Genomic DNA, 16166 nt, shown 5'->3' on the forward strand with positions numbered 1-16166 from the left:
ATCTCGCAGTCCGTGAGTTCGAGCCCCGCGTCAGGCGCTGGGCTGATGGCTCAGAGCCTGGAGCCTGTTTCCGATTCTGTGTCTCCCTCTCTCTCTGCCCCTCGCCGTTCATGCTCTGTCTCTCTCTGTCCCAAAAATAAATAAACGTTGAAAAAAAAAAAGTTTAAAAAAAAAAGTTTTTTTTTTAAAAAAAGAAAGAAAAATCCTTTCTCAGAATTGACAGAAATAATAGTCTTAAAATAAAAGTATACAGAATGAATAAATGAGCAAATGAACAAACAGATGGATAAATGAGAAACCAAATACCAAACTAGTGAAACTTTTTTGGGTCTCTAGCAAGGTAATAGGTATATCATGTAAATGAGACTTTCATTATTCCACAACATCTCCTTTGATTTTCTTTAAATGTCATTCTCACTACAAATGCTAATTGTTTTAGTATATATAACAAATTAATCTGGTACTAGAATAATTCTGTAACACAATAAAAATCTTTGTTTCTTAGCCTTACAGATAATGGGTCTCCTAAACAAATCTAGTACACCAGACTGATACTGGGCTAGAAGGCACCATACAGCCTCTCCAGATGCTTATAGTGAGCATCCATCAAATTGGTCAATGTCTGTGCCTTATACGTTATTAAAGTTTGTCATGTTTGATTGATGTATTCTCTCAATTTTAGAGCAATAGGAAAAGCTCCCAAGAAAAGACATCATAACTATATTATATTCCCTCTCCCTCCAAAAGCATAAAAATTCCAGTTACCAATTCAGCCAGCACAAAGGATCCACCTGCTAGAACTGATTTTGCCTGTCTATAATACCTTGTTATTCATTATGATGACTGATTCAAACTGCAGCTGTACTGAGATATCTGAAGGTACAAAGGAGATTATCTCCATTCCTCATGAGATGGAGTCATACAGAAGTGGGTTTGAACCTGAGCTCCATCAGGTGCTGTCTACATGACCTTCAGCAAGATATTTAACCACTTTTAAATCTAAAGTGTACATGGGATGGAGGAGCCAAGATGGCAGAACAGCATGGAAGTTTTTTTTGCATCTCACATCCATGAAATATAGCCAGATTAACACTAAACCATCCTGCACACCTAGAAAACTGATTTGAGGATTAACACAATAATCTGCACAACCTGAACCACAGAACTCAGCAGGTACATGACACCAAGAGGTGAACTGGGAGAGAGAGAACCCCCAGAGGGTGGGGAGCTGTTTTTGCTTGCAGAGAGAGGATGGAGTCGGGCATGGGGGGGGGGGGGATACAGGAAGACCACCTCCCCTCCAAAGCAGCTGGAGAGAAAGTGGAAAAATGGAAACAGCTGCAGGACTGAACTAAAAAGGGAGAAAGGAAAAAGAAGAGGGTTTAAATTCCACTAAGACTCTATAAACAGGGGGAGTGCAGAGTCTGAAACTCCACAGCTCAATACCTGGCAGTACTCTGGTGGGAAGGGCAAATTCCCAGGAGCAGAGTGAGGTCGGCAGTCCTTGGGCCACACAGGGAGAGGCAGTTCCCCTGCTGGGAGGTCATTTGGTAGAGGCTGTGCAGTCCCCCTACAGGCAAAGGTGCCAGCAGATTCCGGAGAACCACCACATCTGCTGGTGCTCAAACAAGGTCACTAAAGCTGAAACCTTGTACCCGATGTGTGTCGAGATTTTCTATAATCCCTGAATCGCTGCTGCTAAATGATCGCGTGAACGTTTTCTGGGTGGGATGGCACCCAGCCACAGTCTCTGAGCATCAGCAGCAGCACAGTTCCGCGAGTGTTCCTGGGTACGGCCACACCCAGCCATTTCTCAGTGACACCTCCCCCAGAAGGTCTGAGCAGGGCAAAGCTGCAGTCCCTCAGGGGTAAGGGGTTGGGAAACACAGCCACACCTGAGATAAAACTCAGGAGGGAGGGGACGCCTGGCAACCTGACAGCTTGGTCATGGACAGTATAAAAGCACGGAGTGGACAGAAACCGGAGACAAAGGACAGGTGCGAGATTGCTGATTGGGGAGAACAGAGTTCTGATACTACAGACTGGGTAGCTGGGTGATGCCATGTTCAACCCTCCCATGCATGTGCATACACACCTACAAGCGCCACAACAATCCACCCCAGTAAGCTAAGTAGAGCCATCTAGTGGGAAATGGAGCCGTTACACTAAGCCCTGCCCAAGTGGGCTCCCTCTTCAGGAACACCACAAGTCTCTCCACCTGATTAGTTTACGGACTATAAATTGCTTCACTGTTTGACGTCTAGGGGAAAACAATGTAATTTCAATCTATTTCAGTCTGTTTGCTCGTCCATCTATTCAATTCTCTGGGTTTTTTTTCTCTTTTTCATTTCATTTCTTTTTCTTGAATATAGAAAGAGAAAAAATTTATTTTTATTTTCCATTTTTATTAAAAATATTTTTCTTTAATTTTTTCCTACTATATTTTTTATTTTTTTGTAAGTTTTTCAAAATCTAATTTACTTCCATCAGTTCATTTTATTCTATTTCATTGTAATCCTTTTTTCAAATTTTCAAACGTTTTCCTTTTTTTTTCTTTCCCTTTATACCTTAATCTATCAATCTCCTTTTTCAACAACAACACCAGAACACACCTAGGATCTAACATCATTAATTTGATTCTTTTGTGTGTGTGTTATTTTTAATTTTTTAATTTTAATTTTTTTACTTTATTGATTCCCTTTCTTCCTTCAAAATGATGAAATGAAAGAATTCACCCCAAAAGAAAGAGCAAGAAGAAATGACAGCTAAGGACTTAATCAACACAGATATAAGCAAGATGTCTGAACCAGATTTAGAATCACAATACGAAGAATACTAGCTGGGATTGAAAATAGATTAGAATGCCTCTCTGCGGAGTTTATAAAAGAAGTAAAAGCTAGTCAGGATGAAAAAAAAATGCTATAACAGAGCTGCAATCTCAAATGGAAGCCATGGCAGCAAGTATGGGTGAGGCAGAGCAGCAAATTAGCAATATAGAGGACAAACTTATGGAGGATAATGAAGCAGAAAAAAAGAGAGGAGCTAAGGCAAGAGAGCACGATTTGAGAATTACAGAAATCAGTGACTCATTAAAAAGGAATAACATCAGAATCATAGGGGTTCCAGAAGATGAAGAGAAAGCAAAAGGGGTAGAGGGGTTGAAAAAAGAAAAGATGAAATACATATATATATACATATATATATATGCTTTTGAGATATATATATATTTGAGATATATATATATTTGAGATATATATATATTTGAGAGATATATATATTTGAGATATATGTATATATATATCAAAAGCAACAAAGATTAGAAAGGACCAGAGAACACCACCAGAAACTCCAAGACACTCTACAAGCATCATAATAGCAATAAATTCATTTCTTTCTGTACTCACTCTAAACGTCAATGCACTCAATGCTCCAATCAAAAGACATAGGGTAACAGAATGGGTAAAAAAACAAGATCCACCTATATGCTGTTTACAAGAGACCCACTTTAGACCTAAAGACACCTTCAGATTGAAAATAAGGGGATGGAGAGCCATCTATCATGCTAATGGTCGACAAAAGAAAGCTGGAGTAGCCATACTTATTATCAGACAATATAGATTTTAAAATAAAGACTGTAACAAGAGATGAAGAAGGGCATTATATCATAATTAAGGGGTCTATCCACCAAGAACTAAAAATTGTAAACATTTGTGCTCCAAATGTGAAGGCACCCAAATATATAAATCAATTAATCACAAACATAAACAAAGTCACTGATAATAACACCAACACCCCAACTACAACAATGGACAGACATCTAAACAGAAAATCAACAAGGAAACAATGGCTTTGAATGACACACTGGACCAGATGGACTTCATAGATATATTCAGAACATTTCATCCTAAAGCAGAATATACATTCTTCTCCAGTGCACATGAAACATTCTCCAGAATAGACCACATAATGGGACACAAATCAGCCCTATGTAAGTACAAAAAGATCAAGATCACACTGTGCATCTTTTTAGACCACACCACTGTGAAACTCAAAATCAACCATAAGAAAAAACTTGGAAAGATAACAAATACTTGGACCTAAATAACAACCTACTGAAGAATGAATGGGGTAACCAAGAAGTTAAAGTAGAAATTAAAAAGTATATGGAAGTCAATGAAAATGATAACACCACAGTCCAAAACCTCTGGGATGCAGCAAAAGTAGTCATAACAGGGAAGTATATAGCAATCCAGGCCTTCCTAGAGAAGAAAGAAAGGTCTCAGACACACAACCTAACCTTACACCTTAAAGAGCTGGAAGGAGAACAACAAATAAACCCAGAAACAGCAGAAGACAGCAAATAATAAAGATTAGAGCAGAAACCAATGCTATCGAAACCAAAAAAATAGTAGATCAATGAAACCAGAAGCTGGTTCTTGGAAAGAATTAACAAAATTGATAAACTACTAGCCAGTTTGATCAAAAAGAAAAAGGGAAGAACCCACATAAACAAAATCAAGGATGAAGGAGGAGAGATCACAACCAACACAGCAGAAATAAAAACAATAATGAGAGAATATTATGAGCAATTATACGCCAATAAAATGGGCAATATGGAAGAAATCGACAAATTCCTAGAAACATATAAACTACCAAAACTGAAACAGGAAGAAACAGAAAATTTGAACAGACCCATAACCAGTAAAGAAATCAAATTAGTAATCAAAAACCTCCCATAAAACAAGAATCCAGAACCAGATGGCTATCCAGGGGAATTCTACCAAACATTTAAAGAAGAGGTAACACCTATTCTCTTGAAGCAGTTCCAAAAAATAGAAATGGAAGGAAAACTTCCAAACTCTTTCTATGAAGCCAGCATTACCTTGATTCCAAAACCAGACAAAGACCCCCACTAAAGAAGGAGAAATATAGACCAATTTCCCTGATGAACATGGATGCAAAAATCCTCAACAAGATATTAGCCAACCGGCTCCAGCAATACATTAAAAAAATTATTCACCACGACCAAGTGGGATTTACACCTGGGACGCAGGGCTGGCTCAGTATCTGCAAAACAATCAATGTGACTCATTGTATCAATAAAAGAAAGGACAAAAACCATATGATCCTCTCAATAGATGCAGAGAAAGCATCTGACAAAATATGCATCCTTTCTTGATAAAAACCCTCAAGAAAGTAGGAATAGAAGGATCATACCTCGAGATCATAAAAGCCATATATGAAAGACCCCACACTAATATCATCCTCAATGGGGAAAAACTGAGAGCTTTCCCCCTAAGGTCAGGGACAAGACAGGGATGTCCACTCTTGCCACTGTTATTCAACATAGTATTGGAAGTCTTAGCCTCTGCAATTGGACAACACAAAGAAACAAAAGGCATCCAAATTGGCCAGGAGGAGGTCAAATTTGCACTCTTTGCAGACGACATGATACTCTATATGGAAAACCCAAAAGATTCCACAAAAAGACTGCTAGAACTGATCCATAAATTCAGCAGTCTCAGGATGTAAAATCAATGCACAGAAATCGGGTGCATTCCTATACACCAACAATGAAGGAACAGAAAGAGAAATCAAGGAATCGATCCCATTTACAGTTGTACCAAAAAACATAAAATACCTAGGAATAAACCCAGTCAAAGAGGTGAGAAATCTATACACTGATAACTACAGAAAGCTTATGAAAGAAACTGAAGAAGACACAAAAAAATGGAAAGAGATTCCATGTTCCTGGATAGGAAGAACAAATATTGTTAAAATGTCAGTACTACCCAAAGCAATCTACACATTCAATGCAATACCTATAAAAATAACACTAGCATTCCTCACAGAGCTAGAACAAAACAATCCTAAAATGTGTATGGAAAAAGAAAAGACCCACAATAGCCAAAGAAATCTTGACAAAGAAAACCAAAGCAGGAGGCATCACAATCCTGGACTTCAAGCTGTACTACAAAGCTGTAATCATCAAGACAGTATGATACTGGCAGAAAAACAGACACTCAGATCAATGGAATAGAATACAGAATCCAGAAATGGACCCACAAACGTATTGTCAACTAATCTTTGACAAAGCGGGAAAGAATATCCAATGGAATAAAGACACTCTCTTCAGCAAGTGGTGCTGGGAAAACTAGACAGCGACATGCAGAAAAATGAACCTGGACCACTTTCTTACACCAGACACAAAAATAAACTCAAAATGGATGAAAGACCTCAATGTAAGACAGGAAGCCATCTAAATTCTCGAGGAGAAAGCAGGCAACAACCTCTTTGACCTTGGCCACAGCAACTTCTTACTCAACATGTCTCCAGAGGCAAGGGAAACAAAAGCTGAAATGAACTATTGGGACCTCATCAAAATAAAAAGCTTATGCACAGCGAAGGAAACAATCAGAAAAACTAAAAGGCAACTGACAGAATGGGAGAAGATAATTGCAAATGACATATCAGATAAAATGTCAGTACCCAAAATCTATAAAGAACTTCTCAAACTCAACACCCAAAAAACAAATAATCCAGTGAAGAAATGGGCAAAAGACATGAACAGTTTTCCAAAGAAGACATCCAAATGGTCAACTGACACATGAAAAAATGCTCAACATCACTCATCATCAGGAAATACAAATCAAAACCACAATGAGATACTATCTCACACCTGTCAGAATGGCTAACATTAACAACTCAGGCAACAACAGTTGTTGGAGAGGATATGGAGAAAGAGGAACGCTTTTGCACTGCCAGCTAGTGGGAATGCAAGCTGGTGCAGCCACTCTGGAAAACAGTATGGAGGTTTCTAAAAAATTAAAAATATAACTACCCTACGACCCAGCAATTGCACTACTAGGTGTTTATCCAAGGGATACAGATATGCTGTTTCCAAGGGACACATGCACCCTAATGTTTATGGCAGCACTGTCAACAATAGCCAAAGTATGGAAAGAGCCCAAATGTCCATTGCTGGATGAATGGATAAAGATGTGGTATATATACATACAATGGAGTATTACTCAGCAATCAAAAAGAATGAAATCTTGCATTTTCAACTATGTGGATGGAACTGGAGAGTATTTATGCTAAGTGAAATTAGTCAGAGAAAGATAAATACCGTAAGACTTCACTCATATGAAGACTTTAAGATACAAAACAGATGAACATAAGGGAAGGAAAGCAAAAATAATATAAAAACCAGGAGGGGGACAAAACAGAAGAGACTCTTAAATATGGAGAACAAACAGAGGGTTACTGGAGGGGTTTTGGGAAGGGGGATGGGCTGAATCGGTAAGCGGCATTAAGGAATCTACTCCTGAAATCACTGTTGCACTATATGCTAACTAACTTGGATGTAAATTTAAAAAAATAAATTAAATTAAATTTTAAAAAATAAAGTGTACGTGGGACTTCAGCCACATGCAACTGGGGAAAATAATACTAATCTCTTAGGTTTGCTGTGAGAATTGATCATGAGATAATAAATCTAGATGTTCAATGAATACCCACATTCCCTTAATCTTATATAAATTTATGAAGCAAAATTATCTAACAACTCTTTTCCTTCATTCTGCTTAATTTTCATTAGCTCCCTCCACCTTATCATCTCTTCATTCATTCATTTAGGTTCAAAGTTACTAAGAGCATGAACTTAACACTGCCTCTCCTAAAATATCTCCCAGACATTTCTGGAATCCGTATCAAAAAGTAGTTATGATTCCAATAGGCCTTTACCCTAAGAACACTGCTTGCCTTTGTTTTAAAGTATCTCCCCCATATCCCATCTCTGATAATGTTCCAGCACTAAGGAGAGAACACTGGCTTTTAAGTTAGGCAATTCTAAATTCCAAATCCAACTATGTTGCTTACTTAGTCAAGTTCCTTACTTGTTCCAGTACTAAATTTCTCTGGGTCTCAATGTCTTATAAACTAATACAATGTCCTCTAAACTACGGCAATGGGCACAGTGCCTAACAGTAGGTGTTCTAACAAATGATTACATTTTTCTCAGCCCTGGGGTTACTTATCAAACTTATCTCTCAGTCAACAATACTCTCAAAATTACAGTCTAAAAAGATATAGCATGCCCTGTTTCACAGCTATTCACTCATTTTGGTAATCAACAAATAATTTTCAGAATGCCTTATATGTTCTAGGCATAAAATAGTAATATTTGTATAGCACTTTAAAAGATAACTAAGCCAAGATTTCAGGCCTGAAGGACCTCAGGGTCTAGAGTGAAGGCAAGCATGCAAATAATTACAATTCTAAGGGCTTAAAACAGAGGTGTGTGCAAGTACGAGGATGCACAGAAGATAGAATTCAGGAAAGGCTTCCCAGAAGAGATGATTAGGCTGAAGTTGAGTCGAGGAGGATGAACAGGGCTTCACTGAACAGTGGAAAATATGTACTCCAAAGACAGCAATAGTAGAAAGCCCATGATGCCTGTTCACAACTCCAAGTATAGGAATCAGGTATGGTTGGAGGAGGTTGCTACAGCAGACTGACGGGAAATGAGGCATGTAGGAAGGAGCCAAATCACAAAAGGCTTCAAATGATATTCCAAGAGTCTGGACTTTATTCAGAGGGTAACAAGTTTCAGAACAACTCCTCTGATGGCAGAGGAATCAATGGGTTAGAAGGGCTGGTACTGAATGGACACAAGTGGGAAGGGAAAGAATCAAGGATGGCTTTAGGATTTCTAGCTTGAACAAATGGTGCACAGTAGTTCCACTAACACAAAGGAGTCATGCAAGTGGCAGAGCAAAACTGTAGGTAAAAATAATGAACATTTCAAGTTTCATAACTCCATTAAGGGGAAGATGTTCAAAAAGCCACTTGGAATAACATGCCTATAGTACAGGAGACAGGACTAAATTAGAGATACAGATTTAAGGATATATATTTGGGAGTAATAATTTTTAAAACCAACGAACATATTTTAAAAGAAATATAATTCCTTTAGACTTCTCCACCGATTTAAAACCTTAAATTACCACCAATTGCACATATATTAAATTTTAACATAAAAAAATGAAAGGATGTCAACATATTTAATGAAAACAATAAACTTACCAAAGATAAGTATTTTATATTCATTTATCACTTTTCTTAAGCAATCTACTAACTAATAGGGAACTTCTCCCTACCTATAAAATTAATATATTTCCAAAATAATGTTTTCATGGCAAAAAAAAAAATACAGCATGCTTCATCTTCTGAATAAATAAGCTGGTTCAATTTCCTGAGTAAATATTACTCATACTTGACATTGAACAAGTCCAAACTCACTGAAGGAGTTAAGAAATTTCTAAATTCCCAGGAGCAATAAACTTCACCAGAAAATCTAGTCAAGAGCTTATTATAAAGGACTAAAAGTCAATGTCATACCAAAATTTTAAATAACATCATGCCTCCCTCTATTTAATAAATTATTTCAAAATCAGGTCACAATTGACAGACACACTATCTTGGGCAGACGGGAGAGAGTAGATAAGCAGAGAAAATTTCCTTTTCTCTACTGAAGCATGTCCACCAACTGTCATATTTGGAAAACAGCCAAAATGAGCACTTTATTTGCAAAAAGAACAGGAAACTCTTGAAATACTAGCAAAATGTGTGATATATAAATGTAGAATGTAAAGAATTAAGATTCACATTTATGCACATTTGGAAATACTGTTAAAAGCACAAGTCCATCCCAGGTAACAAGCTCTAAAACCAAAGGTAGGTCTCCCTGAATCCCTGGGGTAAGTGTCACCCTTTTCTGCTAGGCTGTGACCATTTATCCAGAATAAGTTTCCCATACATATTTCCAAGACAGGTATCTGGTCTCAAAAGTATTTTACCTGAATTAGCCACAAATATAGCGTTGAGAAAACCATGTTCAAACCATGTCTCTTTCTCTTAACCTTATTTTCCTTATGTTTCCTAACTTTTCTAGCCCCCCTTTGTCAAAGGGTATTTTCTAGTTTCCTGGCTACAGGGTTTACCAAAGACAGCTGACACAGCTAAGTTGCTGAAGGAGAACAGCTGAACTATTAAGAAAGGAAATCAGAAAGGAAAGAGATGGAAGCTAGAAATGTTAACTAGAGAGGAAACAGAAAAACCCCAGACTTCCTCTGAATCTGTATAAACTTGTAACTCTAGATTAATGTTCTCAATTCAGATAAGAGCCCAGAGGCAATTAAGGATCACCAAGATTTTTCTAAATGGGCTTCTCACTAATTTAAAAAAAAATACATATTTTAAAAAAACAGAATGGTAAGAGTCTGCATAATGCTCAAAGCCAATAACCAGGGAGAAGAGAAGTGTAGGCATTCATTTTGTGTGACTTTACTATTGGAAACTCCCTGGCAGTTATAATATTGCTACCAATGCTGTTGTCACCTTAGATAAGGTGCCCAATCATATCACACCATATTTTGGCTCTTTCAAGAAGTAAAGGAAGCATAACAGAGAGGAAGTGAGAAAGGCAAGGTGAAGACTGATTTCTGGTTTGGCTGTATTCTCTCAAGTTCACAAAATAGTCAAGGTAATACAATTTATTCCAGACACCCTTTTTCTAAGATTTTGTCCCCATCTTCCCCCCAACAATGAGGTTAGGTCCAAAGAGATTCATCAGCCCCTAGTATATGCTATATAACCTTTCCCCTGATCCTTGCTCCCTTGATTCCTGGTCTTTCCAACTCTTGGCAGCTCAACTTTTCTTTGATTCTACATGTATATATTATATAATAATATATATTATATAATAACAATATTATATATATATATATATATATATATATATATATATATATATTTGTATAGTCCTATAAATCCCCATTTCCATGTAAAGAGCAAGCATACAAGACTTCAGAGGAAGGTCACATCCGACATGGATCTTCCACCACTCCTTTCCATCACAGAAACAATATATGCGTTGCATTGCTAAGAAAATATTATCTGTCAATTCAAGAGTTTTGGAAGGATTCTGAAGGTAATGGGGAACAGGTAGAACAGATACTCTGTGTGGCCTCTTGTTCTGCAAATGAATGTCACGAACTGCAAAGTGTAAACCCAAAGATTCCTTAAAAATAGAAAGCCAAGATACAAAAAGAAATACTATGAAAAGGTCATACATTATTAGAAGTGTTACTGCTAATAAGAAAAGGTTAAGAGGGTAAAAAAAAACAGTAAGAAAAATTATCTCTTTAGATCCCCAGATATTATCTTGCACATTAAGTGTGTTGTTTAAATCCAGGCCTCTTTGGTTCCCGTCATAGATAGTAAAACCAAAATTGTGATCACCATTCCATTGAGCTTGTCTTCCCACAACTAGAAAGAGAGAGCAGCAACTGATAATACTGCCTGCTGCTTGTTTTCTCTTGAATTTGGCATAAGTAGATGAATGGTCTTTTAAAGTATCAAACATAACTGAATGAATTATTTCTGCAATGTTCCCAAACTATTTTTTTCCAACTGTTTGCAAGTAAGGAGGGTATTGGTCAGCGATATCAAATGCTTACTAAAAGAGCTACCTGGAAATTTCTTTGCTTAGATTTGATTCTAGGAATTATGGACTCCTGGCAATAATTTAAAGTCTAGGAAATCCCTAGTATGAATTACTAACTGTCCTGGTTCATTCGAAGCAGTAATTACTTTACAAGATGTATGTAGATGTACCATATTTTAAAATATAGTTAGTTGGTCAATTTCCTGACATATTTTTTGTGACCTCTTAAAAATCATAGTGGCAATATCATATAACAAGAAAAACCTACTTGCTGAAATCCTTATCTCTATCAAATTCTGCAAACTCAACTTCCTCAGTGAATGACAGTTCTTATCTCAGTGTTTTTATAACTCTTTTTTTTTTTGCATTATCATCATCTTACTAAAATTCTTGAGAATGCACTTTGCTGACAATTATGATACTTTAAGCTAAACAGAGAAAAAATATATAAAGATTTTCTGCCTCTCAGTCAATCTGGAGGCCTACTACACATCCATAATAATATACAAGAAAGAAAAGGCTCATTTAAAAAATGTAAAGTGCTGACCAACCTATCAAACTATCATCATCTGTCCTCCAAAATGCCAGAAGAAATAGAGTCCAGGAGATGTGCCACACAGTAGTCAAGCTTTGGTCATAACCTCCATATTAGCTAGAATTGTTAAGTGCCCCAAGCCAAACTTTCTTCCAACACAAGGATATAGTATTGCTGACCTGGAGAGAGCTTTTTACCATCATCATCACCATACAGCATTACGTTACTCTCTTGTCCCACTTCTCCGACTTTTCCCTCTTTTTCTTCCTATTTCCCTTCTCTTCCTAAACAATTCAGTCTCTAAAGCCATAAAGAAGGGCAGGGAAAGATAATCATCCACACCAGAGGGAGAAGGGAGGCTGCAGCAGCCTACGGCAAAGCGACAGAACTGAAGCCAAGGGAGGAGATGTTCATATTGAAGGCAGCTGAATATGGGGTGTCACTGCCCAAGTAAGTTGGAAAGGGCATCACTACAGGGGAGGTGCATGATGTTACAGGGTTACAACTCCAGTAGGGTGAAGCTCCAGTGTGGTGGTGGCAGAAGGGAACATCCAGACATAGGGTGTCCAGAGTCCAAACAGGGTAAAAAGGGCATCTACCAGCAAAAGTGGTAGCAAAGGTGGTCAGCAAAGGTGACCCAATTCAAGTGGTTAGACCCCAAGTATGATAGAAAGGGTATCCCTCTGTAGATGCAAACTGGCATAAACAGTCAGAGCCTGTAAATGGCAAGAGGGTGTCAGTGTAGAACAGACTAACGTGGGTGGCACAGCCTGAGTTGGGTAATAAAGACAAACTTGGGAGAGTATGGCAGTGGAGAGGAGGACTGGTTGCATACAGGGAGATTTATCACATAAGTATATGTACCAAAGAGAACAGAAGCCAAGTTTTTCAGTATCAGAGCAGGAATGTAAAAATATAGGAAGGGAGAAACCAAAATGAATCATGCCTGTGGAGTTGGACTAGAGTTAGATGTATCATTGTAAATCCATGGTTTTCAATAAATATAGGTAGATATATACATATAAATGTGTGTATTTCTGTGTGTGAATATATTTTTTTCACTAATGAACATACTTAGTATCCAAATCTTAGCATCTAATTACCACTTTCCAATAAAAGGAACTATGGCTTCTTAGAGAAATGGCTGATCCAGAACTGAGGCAGAGAAAGATGGGTCCTAGAACATTTTCCGATACCAAAATCAAGGAAATGCTCAAAGAATGACTCAGAGAAGCCAGTTTTACAGGACTTACACCGGCTAAGTGTGGGGCAATTTAAGCATCAAAATTAACAATGACAATAGTACATTAAAATCCATGCAATAAAATAGCAAACCATGAGTCCATACTTCAATAAATAAATAAAGTCTGATGAGGAACAGGATATTCAGATAGTTAAGTATACCTCCCCACAAAATAGTTATTACAAAGGGAAAAAGAGTAATTGTATATAGTGAAAGCTAACATACTATCATAAACAAGTGATTAAAGTGAGCATCATGAGCAACAGTAAAATCAAAATCACATGCCACCGGATAAGATATAACAAAAAGAACACACATCTTTCTGTGATATTCCTGCCAAGGATGAGCATAATGTGGATCTAATCATAAGAAAACACCAGACAAACCCAAATTGAGGGACATTTTACAAAATAACTGGCCTATCATCTTCAAAAGGTATCAAGATCATAAAAGTCAAGGAAAGACTGATAAACTGTTCCACACCAAAGAACATTAAGGAGGTGTGACAACAAAATGTAATGTGTGATTTTGAACGAGATTCCAATGAAGCATTGTTGAGACAACTGCCAAAACCTGAATGGAGTCTAACGGCTGTAAAATAGCAATATTAATTTCCTGCTTTTAGTAGTTGTATTGTGGTTAGATAGGGAAATATTCCTACTTTTAGAAAATACAAACTAAATACAAACTAAAGCATCCAAAGGTAACAGGGCATCAGGTTGACAACTTAGTCTCACATGGTTCGAGGAAAAAGTTATTTGAACTATAGTTCCAGCTTTTCCACAAGTATGTGATTATTTCAAAATCAAAATTATTTTAATTTTAAAATGAAAAATATAGTTCTAGTTCCAACCATTAAAAATTCCCCAAAGTGGGGTGCCTGGGTAGTAGCTCAGTTGGTTAAGTGTCTGACTTCGGCTCAGGTCATGATCTTATGGTTTGTGAGTTCAGGCCCCACGTCAGGCTCTGTACTGACAGCTCAGAGCCTGCAGCCTGCTTCAGATTCTGTGTCTCCATCTCTCTCTGCTCCTCCCCCCGCTCCCGCTCTCACTTTCTCTCTCTCTCAAAAATAAATAAGCATTTTAAAAAAATTTTTAATTACTTAAACCTGGGGTGTGTGGGTGGCTCAGCCAGTTAAGTAGCAGACGTGATTTCAGTTCAGGCCATGATCTTATGGTTCATGGGATCAAGCCCCTTGCTGGACTCTATGCTGACTATATAGAGCCTGCTTGGGATTCTCTCTCTCCCTCTCGCTCTGCCCCTCCCCTGCACATGCATGCTCTCTCTCTCTCTCCCTGTCTCTCTGTCAAAATAAGTGAATAAACATTAAAAAAAAAAAAAGAATTACTTAAACATGACTCATGGTCAGATTCAGATCATATATTGATATGCAATGGGAGATGGGAGGCGAATGTTGACACTGGACTTGTCAAGAGAAAAAGCTGAATTTGTGAGCTTACATTCCATGAAATTAGAAACTACTATATAATTAGCTATCATCTCCTGTGTGTAACTTCCATAATTGCCTAGAGGGAAGAATCTATTTTCTATACTCCAAAGCACCATCACCATGCTGAATACATAGTACACACCCTCAAAATATTTGTCAATTAACAATGCTTTAAAAAGCAAGATAAAGAAAATATCAATGATAAGCTTATTAGGAAACCATTAACCACATGGATTATTATAGCACAGCATGTACAACTCCAGAGGAACACAATCTCTTTCTGCTCAAATTAGCTTTGTGAGAAATGTAGAAGATAACAACTAATGTTAAATATCTGGTGACCAAGTATTACTCCTAAAAGTAGGCAGAAAAAAGTAATCCCTATGTCTGGGATCAGAGGAACACTGAGCAAATATATCACCCCCAGTGGTCTGTCTTGGTGCCTACACCATTAAAGATTCAGGTTAAGACAAGGTACCTAAAGAAGTGACCTATTAATATGCAAATATACCATAGCTCACATCAAATAGAGATACTCATGAAATTTATACAATTATTCCCTACACAGCATAATGTCTCAGTAATAATAATAACCACCAAAACACATGAGTCCCTCCTATGTGAAAGGCCCTATGCTAGATGTTTTATATAAATTCTCTTTAATCCTTACAAATCTACAAGATACATAATATCATCCTCACTTTTAAATCAGGAGACTGAAAATCCAAAGAAGTTAACTAACTTTCCCAGGGCCAAATGTCCATTCAGTGGCAGAGTTTTCATTCAAACTTAAGACTGACTTTTTCCATTACATTCTGTTGCTTCTTTCTACCATGACATTTACTGTTTCTTCAGTGGAGATCTATGGCATGAGGGAATAAGATGCAATTTAGAAAATTTTTGGTAGTACAGGATACAACTGAAAAATTCTAGGTTTCGGGTAAAAAAAAGACAAAGAATGCCCCAGAATAAGAAAGCAACAAAGGCTCAGCAAAGGGACAGAGGGGAACACAAACGGGATGAGAAGGTCATAAGGACAAACTGCCTGGTTACATGGTTTTTCTACAGACCCTAACACTAGATTTGACAAGATCCTTGAGCTAATAATGAGCTCAGTTAAAACTATGAGCTCAGACTTACTGGCTTGAACAGATGAATCATAAAGTTAAATGAAATTAAATGAAAACGATGGTGAACACTGTATTTTCTTCCTTTGCATGAAAAGGAAGAAATGAGGAGAAATAAATCACACCCATCTGGAGACGTGGCATGGACAAGTTATTAAACCACCTTTGAAGACAACAGAAGTTAGATACCATTAAGCACCCAAAAATTTTGGATAAAAGAGTTCCACCCTATTTTAAAGTAAAAATGATAACTGATGAAGAAATATCCTAAGACATCTCAAGTTATTTTAACACCGAATTCA

At 37.4% G+C, this 16166-nt stretch overlaps 1 protein-coding gene across 13 annotated transcripts in view; it reads right to left on the bottom strand.

Annotated features, from left to right (window-relative positions):
* Positions 1 to 16166, bottom strand: part of ANKS1B (ankyrin repeat and sterile alpha motif domain containing 1B) — a 1063758-nt gene that overhangs the window by 1036456 nt on the left and 11136 nt on the right. The window lies entirely within an intron of this gene.

The sequence above is a fragment of the Acinonyx jubatus genome, chromosome B4 (assembly GCF_027475565.1).
Source record: "Acinonyx jubatus isolate Ajub_Pintada_27869175 chromosome B4, VMU_Ajub_asm_v1.0, whole genome shotgun sequence".
NCBI classification, from domain to species: Eukaryota; Metazoa; Chordata; class Mammalia; order Carnivora; family Felidae; genus Acinonyx; species Acinonyx jubatus.